Consider the following 10,333-nt stretch of genomic DNA (forward strand, 5'->3'; position numbering starts at 1 on the left):
TATACACATTGGTTAGAGCGCGAATTTGCTGACCGGAAGGTCCGTGGTTCGAGGCCGACCTCTGCCTTTCGACTTCCCCTGTCTAGGCTTGGGCAACCTGGCAGTATTCCAGCCCTCGTGCTTCCTTCGGGTGGCGTGGCAGCTAGGCACCGGAAGGATGGTACAGCTGAACGCTTGTAAATTTAATCAGTAATATCGACTATGATAGATTAGATCAGTGCACTTTCGGACCTTTCACACTTGAAGTAGTTCCGTCAGTAAGTGTTGATAAAATATTAGGCTTAGGTACGACCGGCTGACAAAGGTGAAACCCCCCTCACCTTCAGTTTGCTACTTTGATGCACATTTTTACAAACCTCGGTGACGCAGCGTTGAAAGCTTGGGTTTTCTCTCCACACTCAATGCGTCTAATGGGCCATGAATTCGTAAGCCATTAATTTCATGGTCCACCCATTTTATACGCAAACTGTTTAAAACATTTATCTGTCACATCTTGTGAGATGGCTCAATGGTAAGAGCGCGAATTTACTGGCCGGAAGGTCCGTGGTTCGAACCCGACCTCCGCCTTTCGACTTCACCTGCCTGGGCTTGGGAAACCTGGCAGTACCTCAGCTGTCTTTTTTCCCTCGGTTGGGACACCAGCTAGTTAGGAGCGAGGTGGCTCAGTGGTTAGAGCGCGAGTTTACTGACCGGGAGGTCCGTGGTTCGAACCCGACCTCTGCCTCTCGACTTCCCCTGTCCATGCTTGGTCAACGTGACAGTATCCCTCCCCTCGTGCTTTCTCTGGGTGGCATAGCAGCTAAGCACAGAAAAAGGTGTTGCAGCAGAACGATTTTTTAAAATTTTTATTATATCTTGTGAAATTTCCACTTGATTCCAGAGTCCTAGACAGCAATCGTATATCACATGTGGACCCGAACACGTTTTCACATCTGAAGAAACTGTCCTCACTGTGAGTTTATGGTCATCACATAACTCTTTCGGAAACAATTTGAACCGTTAACCTTTTTCTCCATTTACTGCGGTTGTGGTTTATGGTGTTGATTCGTCCATTTCGTTATCCGTTGTCAATCAAATTCAAACTTGACCAACGAGTAAATATGGCGAAAAACAGGCCTTCGGAGTGAGAGGCAACCGAAGGACAATACGTTTCAAAACTGGATGTTCTGAGGTGTGGATCACCTCAAGAAAGTCGCCAGTACAGGTGCAGCACAGAACAGTCCGGAACTTGTGAAAAATTGTCGCCTACGTGACAGAATTCTTCCTTTTCTAGAGAACTTAATAAAGTAACCCCTTCACCTGTCGGACGTAACGGGCATTGTACTTGTCTCTTTGCAGTAATCCCAAAGGAGGATATCCACCAGAAGCCCAGAATGGAACATCTTTCTACATTAGGCAGTCAAACCTACATCGTTGACAACTTTATGCGGGAACTTCATTCTACAGAACTGAACTCTATGGACCCGTGTGGTCATAGACTAGTACGGTTTGAGCAAGTGTAAATGACATGGATTAGAGGCTGCCTATTGTTCGATGGGCTCTTTCCGCGGAGGTCGCTATTCAGACCCCATTTGATTATGGGCGTGAGTATCTTCCAGGAGGTCGAAGACAGCATTTCCGATTGCATATGAAGCATTTCTACACAAGTAAACGCATTTCGTACAAACATATAGACCGTGAGCTTCGTAAGTGAACCCGGTGAGGGTTGTTGTCCAACTCACAGCAAGTACAAGGGGTCAGTGGAATCAAATGGTGAATGGTGTCCCTTTATTCTGGTTATAACTCACATTTGAGTCTTCTGGGAAGTATCTAGTTGGATACGAGTCTGGTTGTGAATACAATCACGACAGAGTACCTGTGTAACATTGTACGGTGCGCTGTTTTAGTCATAAGGATTTGAAACGTCTTGGTGACTCCCTCTCCATACATACCGACATTACTTTACAGATATATGAGTTCAAACAAACTCCAACTGTTGCCACCAGGACTCTTCGTCGGGCTGGACAGTTTGCGGATATTGTAAGTAGTATGGAAACAATCGTCTTTTCTTTTCATATTTGTAGTTATTTACTTGGTAAAATAATTTTCTTATGTAACCTTAAGGGCAGAAGATACTCGTATCAACCTAGCCGATCGAGCTCTATCTGTCCCATGCCAGTTTTGAGAATTTACCCAAGGAAAGACCTGAAGGATATAGCCTAATCATAACGGAGTGTTCTCTCGTCTAGCAGTTTGCGAAGTTAGAAGGCTACAATAGGAACTGCAGTTTTTCACTTCTCAGCTGAATAAACAATGGACGAGCATTTTCGGAGCTGTTTCACTGATTATCTTATGCTTTGCTCGCCAGTCACTGCAAAGGAGTCCGCGAAATACTACGATTTCCGAGACATGTGTCTAAGGTTGACAAATCTAGCGCCAAGAGTGGCAATTCATGTGCATTGATCACTTCTGCTACAAAACTTCCGGTAGTTCAAGTAATCATCAACCAGCCAATCCACTCCAGCACTTGAGTAGAACAAAACCGGTTTAGACCAAATCTGTTTAGACCGATGTGTTCACCAACCAACTCGCGCTGAGTATATTTAATTGGAGCGGAAAGGTCCTCAACCCTAATCGCAACTAACATTGGCCCTTCACGTCACGCAAAGTTATTAGCGAAGATAGCAGTGACAGGTGAGAGCGAACGACGAGTATTTTTAGAAATGTCTGAGTTACTGCAAGGCGCATGGATGAACTATGCTGTCACACCGATGGAAAACAGTTCGCCAGTTTCGTGCACCCGTTTCAAACAGATTAGAGGTAGTTGGTTAGTGTATCGCTGTTGGCAATCAGATGGTAGTTGATCTGTTCGTCGAGCTTGGCAAGCGGTTAGCGAACGTCTCGCCCCCAGTCGAGGAAGCATCTTCAGTGCGCAGTTGAGTTGAGTTGGCGAACCAACTTCGAAGTTCCGCAGCCAACACAATACACATCCGAGCTATCTATCTTTCACAAACGCTCAGTGCATTGTATTGCGGATATAGTGTCCCAGAAAGAATGGCGCTGAGGATCTTCAAACTCTTAGGGTTCAAAATGGTGTTTTCAGCCCGGCTGATAACCAAAAACCACTTCCAAGCCATCTACAATGTGACATTTTGTTAAGCCTCATTTGTGTTTGTCTAAATTTAATATATATTGTGATCAATGTTTTTGGTGAAAACTCCGGCTGATGCTAACATAAGCCCAACCGTGCAAGTTTGGTGGTTGTCAATAGGTCAGTCTTAGGGCTTACCGAGCAGTAAAAGCTCAAAATAATGCGAGTCGAATTTCTGAAGTTCACATTGGGGGGTGATCACTTTGCTGGTACAAACCGACCCTGAGGAATGAAAATTCTGAGCCCTCTAGAAATTGAACTCGGAGAAGAGTTCATATCCAGTAGGTTATCCTACCGTCGGACAAATGCCTCGCCAACTAGACGGGTATGGTCCGTGAGTCGACTCATTAATTCACCCGTGCAAGGGGGTCACCCAGTGACAACAACTGGACAAATAACGAAACATTCGACTGAACAAACAAGTCAACAAACAAACCGAGCGAATGAATGGTAGATTTGCTTGTTTACTCGCGTGGTCCCTTCAGGTTGATTGAAATCTGCGTGGACAGAAATGTTTCTGACGCTATTCCTATTTTTGTTATCTTCTATTCTAATCGCAGTTGTGGCGTTGCTGCTGTTTCTTTCCCATTTTCGAGGACTTCTCCTTTGAATGTTTATAAATGGGCTTTTCAGGCTCGCATTTTTAGAGTATCAGTGTTAAGAACGCACGCTTTAGATTAATAATTTAACACCCGGTTACCTTATCGTTCCACGAGTTGCGTAACACCGTTACAAAATACCTAGATGATAAACTGGATGTACTCCAAAGGTCTTTCAAAAGTAGAAAAAATTGATGGTCGCATCTCCGAGAATACGAGATGCGTTGGTTCTTCGTAATACGTCCCTTCTCCGGACAAACCCCAAGGCATTATGGGGCAATTATTTGGGTCTGTCACTATTCTTACACTCTAGTGAGTGTAAATGAAGTTGAATCATTTTTGGCGAAAAAAATGACCGGTGCGCATTTCTTGATTTAGCTCATGCGGTTGACTGTGTCCAAAATTTGGCCACTTGAATGCAGACGAGTTCATTCTGAAACCTACATCCAACAAGCAGCAAACCAATGGGGCTTGGAAATTAATAAAACATGTCGTGGTTGGTTCTCAAAGGATGAGCCAGCAAGGCATTCGTCCAGACTAAACTTCATCAGGCAAGTGTGTTCGGATTGGTCGAAGTGAACGGTCATCGCCATCTGCCGAAGTACCACACTTCACTTCTTAGTCATATGAGCTTGGTGGTCACCAAATCTGATTGCATGGACTAAACCAGTAAATCACGTGATTCATATTCACCACACCCTCAAATATGTTTAGTGGGTTGTGGTGAAAAATGTTCAACGACCGGTTCTGCTTCATTGACCGGATGAGTTCCAATCAGCAAGAATTTCCGTTCTAGAATCAGTCACATTCTTCTGGGTCAACAGCTGACATCCACGTTCACATATCGACTGGCAAAACCATTTGCGCTCCTTCCGTCCGAAACTCGGGGAAAAAAGTTTGCTTGACTTTATAGCTAAAAGTCGTTACTAGTTCCTCCATAAACGATGGAAAAGTAATAACTCAGACTAAACAAAAAGTCACAATTGACGTAGTTGGTTCCAGTCATTCGATGAGTAACTTTCAAAAGCAATCCACTAGTCCCTGCGTTCGGCTCAATCCCGGCTAGAATGCTTCCCCATCTGCCTCTCAAAAATTTCTTAACACCTAGTGTGTCTTGCGTAAATGAAAAGCCCTCCAAGTCATACATCACAGACAACGGGAATCTATACGAAAATATCCGACATTTTAATGGTGTAAGCCGTGCATTCACCCTTAAATCAACCCAAAAGCTTATTTTCGTTGATGGTCACGAAATTCCTTTCTCTTCCATCACATATTTACAGTGACGTTATGCCTGGACGAAACACTCACACAGTCATTGCCCTCAATTAACCAAAAATCTGCTTCATTTTACAGGTACCTGCACAGAAACAAAATTTCTTGCTTACAGCGGGGGTCTTTCGAAGGACTGGAAAACTTACAGATACTGTGAGTCAGGCGTTACAAACGTGAACTCTTTTTATGGGCAGAAAAAATACAGTTTTGTTTATTGTCTACGCGTGTTTAGCATCTCAGGTACAGCGATTTGGTTCCCCGAACATATATTGAAGAAATGTAAAGGTTTGAACGTTACTTCTAACATGAGAAACACTCTTATATCTATCATCTTTGAATCACCTTGCATTACTCCCCGGGCAAACACATGGCGATTAAAACTTGTCTACTTTTTACCAACTAGTGTTTCAGATTCACAAATGAATTTCTTAGTTTCAAAAATGAAACCTAACCTTAGTTGCAGGTGGGGAGAATTCACGTTTACATTACTCTCATTTGAACAGTCATCCTCCTGTCCTGACGAGATAATGCTGGAGAGCACACAGCAAACAAGGGTATCACTCGACTAAAGTCTTACTCTAAGTAGAGCTCATTACCACCTTTCCGCTACTCCGTCGGCGAACGCCGAACGTGGCTGAATATTATGTCTGAGCAGCGTTTACGCTTGATCGATGTGAATGGTCTTTCGGCGACCCAGTGAATGTCCTGGTCGTCGATCGATTCACCCGTCTTTCGGGATTTTTCAGTGAGGTGGCGCAAAAATCGAGACCGGTGCTCTTTGGTGTGAACTCACCGGAGTTATTGCGCCAGGGCAGAAGGACTGTTCAAATGTACGATGTGAACGTGCGAATTAAACTTGTTTTGCCCAAGTCTTGAACCTGAAACGAGATATCTCGGTGGTTAGAGAGCGAATTTCCAGACAGGACGGTCCATGGTTCGAACCCGATCTCTGCCTCACGAATTCCCTGTCCGGACATGGGCAACTTGACAACATCTCAGCCCTCGTGCCTCCTTCTAGTGGTACGGTAGAAGAAAGGGTATCTCTCAGAGTCAGCATGTTTGAGTACTCGGTCAGGTAGCTGAGTTCTCACTGAGCGCTTCAATAAATGGAATAAACACTAGACTCACACCTTAAGAAGGATGGAATTACATGTAATCTGTAAACAGACTTCTGTTATGGTCCTTTTAGTTGAAAAATTCAATACTTATTATCGGAAATGTGCATTTAAGGTGACAGTGGGGTAAATTATGGTTTCGAACCGCCTGGTCCGCCATAGCCTTGAAGAACTCAAGAATCATATCCAAAACTTCCCCCTGTCAAGCAATGATAGATTCTCCAACCTTCTGAAACATCGTGATCCCTGACAAAGAACCAATATTGATAACTTTTGCCCCATCCTTTCTAAGGACTGTTCTTAGCAAGTCCAGTGATAAAATTCAGGGGAGTTGGAACCATTAGAGACCGAACAAAGTCTGTCACCACTAAACATGCGACTACAACCCGTTACATAGAAACATTTTTCACAGTTTAAAAATCGCAGATTCTCGGAATCAATCTTAATCACGCTGTTTTGCAATATAATAATCTCATTACCTGACAAATGTGTCATTCATATGTGTTTTGATACAGTCGAATTTTGTCGACTGTCTTTGTCCCAAAGTATAGGCCTCGGTCAGTTTTACCTTAGTCGATATATTGATAGAAAAAATAACCAATCCTTTCAATCTCGTCTCTTACACTGAAAACCAATTAAACCCTGTCAAGATGACCGACTAGTGTAAATATTTCGATCTGTCCTAATGGGCAAACCAGACAGAGTTATGTGATAGGGACTGCAAGGTGGCTGGTGAAAATCTGCCAAAATGTGTCTGAAAAAGGAATACTTGGTCAAGTGATAATTTTTTTCGGCGGGGGGGGGGGACACGAGACCTTAAGCAATTGGCCAGAAACCGAGAAGCATTTTGCTGGGGGTCATTTGCACAAACATGCACACAAGATGCACAAAATGCCTTCGACGTGCAATTAGTGCTGAATTTCGGTCGCGTGGCGACAGGTGTCTGTGACTCGCTGTTGGGCCCATTCCAGCAGTTTAGCCTAACTGTTAGTGAGTAAATGAGAAGGTTTTACCTCAGGAAAACACTATCGAGATTTCATTGATAATTTCAAGGTGAAATGTAAATGGTTAGAACTGTAAAAAAAATCTTAGTACGCCAACAGGTGCTGGAACTAAACACTTAGATTGATCCTAGTAACTATGTATGAGGAAGGCCAGATTCCTGAATGCAACCACTGGATGCCCGAAATCTACTGAGACTCTCGGCTCCGCTCGATGTTGACCGGAGACACAGCGCCCCCTCAATATGCAGCGCTTCACGCCCTGTATCAAACCCGGGCAGCGACAGTCAGCGTTGATCAAGGTCAGATAACGCCCACGGAATATACAGCGCGTCGCAGTCACGTACCAAAGCTAGACCGTGCGCGTCAGCACTGGACCAAGTTCAGACGGTGTCCCTCTAATAAATAGCTTGAGACCGTTGTAATTTTGCATTCGCACGCAACCACACTCTTGCACCCGCTTGTTCGGAATAGAGCTGTTGTGCTCGGTGCTTGCTAATCACAATTCATTTATCTCATTTCTTTTTGCAAGCTAGGATTCATCTCAGTGAATTGCTTTGAGCAACATTTTCCTGTTGATTTCTTGGCACCAAACAGCTGTCGGTATCTTAGCTTGACGTCAGTACCTACTAAATTAGAAAACTTGCAACGTGATGATTGGTTCTCAGTGCACCCAAGTCGCATCTGATTGGATGCTGAGATATGGCTTAGAGGACCGTGGAGCGAATGAGTCGACCGCTTCGTGTCACATGACAGACTTCGGCTGTACTCAAACGACTCCGCTGGATCAATGCTGGCAGTCTGTTGGGTGTTCGCTGGGGTACGTAAAACAACTCGTTCGGACCGATCGCGTGACCGGTGTCAATCATATGTGGCCCGACGAAGCCTTTGCTGATTTTTAACCACTTAATGTCAGACCTGTCGTTCCCGGATCCTAATAAGTTGAAAGCAGGTTGAGTGAAATTCACTGGCTTACTGTGTTTATCTCCCAAGACAGATCGATGACCCAACATTGTTTTCTATAAAAGAAATAAAAATTTGCCGACGTTCGCTGATGATGTCGGAAAGACCACCTTGCTGGGAGCGGTATTTGAAAGAATATATTCTATTCTCGGAAAACAGCTGCACGTGTTTTTTGTGCGGGGTTGTTCTACGATGAATTTGTTCACCTTTTACGACAAGGCAACTAAGATCAATCGAGTAACTTAGAGTTGCTAATCCGAAACGGGTTTCATACGAAATTTCTACCCATTTTTAATGACTACGATTAGACTAAAGATGATCGTTATGGTAAATAAACAGAAGGATAGTTTAGTTATAAAAACAAGCGTAATCATTCCACTCCCCTGAAGAGTTCAGTTATGCATGCAGTATTTAGTCACATACTTTAAAAATGAACGCTGCTTCCGATACATTGTGCGATTCCGGAAATGTTGCTTTTTCTGCTAATTTTTTTTGTTCAAAAAACAAATGGATTGATGTGGCATTTTCTTGTAAACCCAGTTCGATCTTTCCCCTCCGTAACTGAATGACAGTTGGTCGACTAATGCAATTGTGTGCAATTGTGCCCGCTGTTTGACTTTATTGTCACTTTTCCAGTCCGCGTGATTTTACACTGAACTATATGAGTTGTCGCTACGGCATGACGTTGGGGCGCTATCCGCACTTGATCGCTAAAACAGAGAATGTTCAATACGACAGCACGGTCTTACTTCGCCTCTCTTCATCATCTAAACATGCAGCACTTACGACCGTTTGACGTGCAAGTCGGCCGAAAATTAGGGAAAGCAGATCTCGGATGTCTTACACAGCGATATTTGTGTTAAAAACTTATCCATTTTGAAAACCCCTTATAAAAGTGTCAGTAGATGTTTGAATACTGAAATGTCCGAAGGAAATCTACTCACCAAATTGAACAGAGCGAACAGAAGTGCAAATTCAGGTTCCCTTCCGAGTATACTGTTAAGAAACCTAGTGGCGGTGGCATACTCCCGGGGACGTGAAAAAGTCGAAACGAAGGCTTTTATGTTGCGAGAGCGAATATCAGATTTCTATTCAATCTTGGTTGGGTAAAATCCACTTCTAAGTGTCTGTACGTCTACTATAACAACTGGATGTTTTAGGAATATCATTTGCTTCCCAGGTGAGTTCTTCCGGACTTCTGGTTTTAAGCCGATTGAAACGCGAAGATAATCGAACATTGTCTCGCCGTCTCTGATCGCAATAGGTTCGCCAATTTGTTTCACGTTTCTGGCGGAAGTTCTTCAGGTTTCCAGCTTCGGTTTCCTGTTAAACAATGTGGGATTGTCACGTGGCATTGTAATATTTGAGTGGACTGGAGCAATGCAGAGAGGGTTATCTGATTGCCCGGTGGGATGTTGGTGTCATATTGTCTTCCGCTTGGTAATCAGCTTGATAATTTCCAACCACTCATGAGCAGATGGCGAGATGGATCGAGTGGTTAGGGCGCGAATTTACTGACCGGGAGGTCCGTGGTTCGAACCGACCTCTGCCTCCCAACTCCCCTGTCTAGGGTTGAGGGACCTTACAGTATCCCAGCCCTAGTGTCTCCTTCGCGTGGCATGGCAGCTAGGCACGGAAAAGTGTTACAGCTGGACGAATACTATTACTATTACTACTATTATCATTTATTTTTGACCCAACTCCCTAGGGTTGAGGGACCTTACAGTATCCCAGCCCTAGTGTCTCCTTCGCGTGGCATGGCAGCTAGGCACGGAAAAGTGTTACGTTACAACGAATACTATTACCTTTACTACTATTATCATTTATTTTTGAAGAGCATGGTCACAAACATAAAAAGTGAGTGCAAGCGATGAATGCGAAAGAGTAACAGGAGAATATGGGAGAAAAGAGAGAAACGTCTCATTCGAGATCATGCCAAGGGCAGTGCCAGTCTGATGAGGTGAATCCCAAAGTATGTAAAGATTTTGGTATGGGAACACGCGTCTAAGGACCAACAACCAAAGAAAGGACAAACAATGGTGAATGCTCTTCAAGGCGCAGTGTGCGCTAGCACAGTCAAGACTCGCACATCAGGCACAAAGTGACCGTCATACTGAGTCTGGTGTGAGATTAAATGGCAAAAATGTACCTTCAACGCCATGTGCCACGCATAAAAGTGTCATAAGTACGCAGGGAACCCACAATGGCAAGCAAACACAAGTCACTGACTGCGACCTTAGGAAGTCCCAG

The 10,333-nt window shown here is 44.0% G+C and overlaps 1 protein-coding gene across 1 annotated transcript in view; it reads left to right on the forward strand.

Moving 5' to 3' along the window:
* The window catches only part of T265_00606 (hypothetical protein), a gene marked incomplete at both ends in the record, with an annotated part of 100,087 nt that overhangs the window by 20,658 nt on the left and 69,096 nt on the right, over window positions 1-10,333 (forward strand). Inside the window, 3 exons of the mRNA XM_009164434.1 lie at window positions 881-952; window positions 1,948-2,019; window positions 5,086-5,157. The remainder of the gene's footprint in view (window positions 1-880; window positions 953-1,947; window positions 2,020-5,085; window positions 5,158-10,333) is intronic.

Source organism: Opisthorchis viverrini (assembly GCF_000715545.1).
Source record: "Opisthorchis viverrini unplaced genomic scaffold opera_v5_6, whole genome shotgun sequence".
Taxonomy (NCBI): Eukaryota; Metazoa; Platyhelminthes; class Trematoda; order Opisthorchiida; family Opisthorchiidae; genus Opisthorchis; species Opisthorchis viverrini.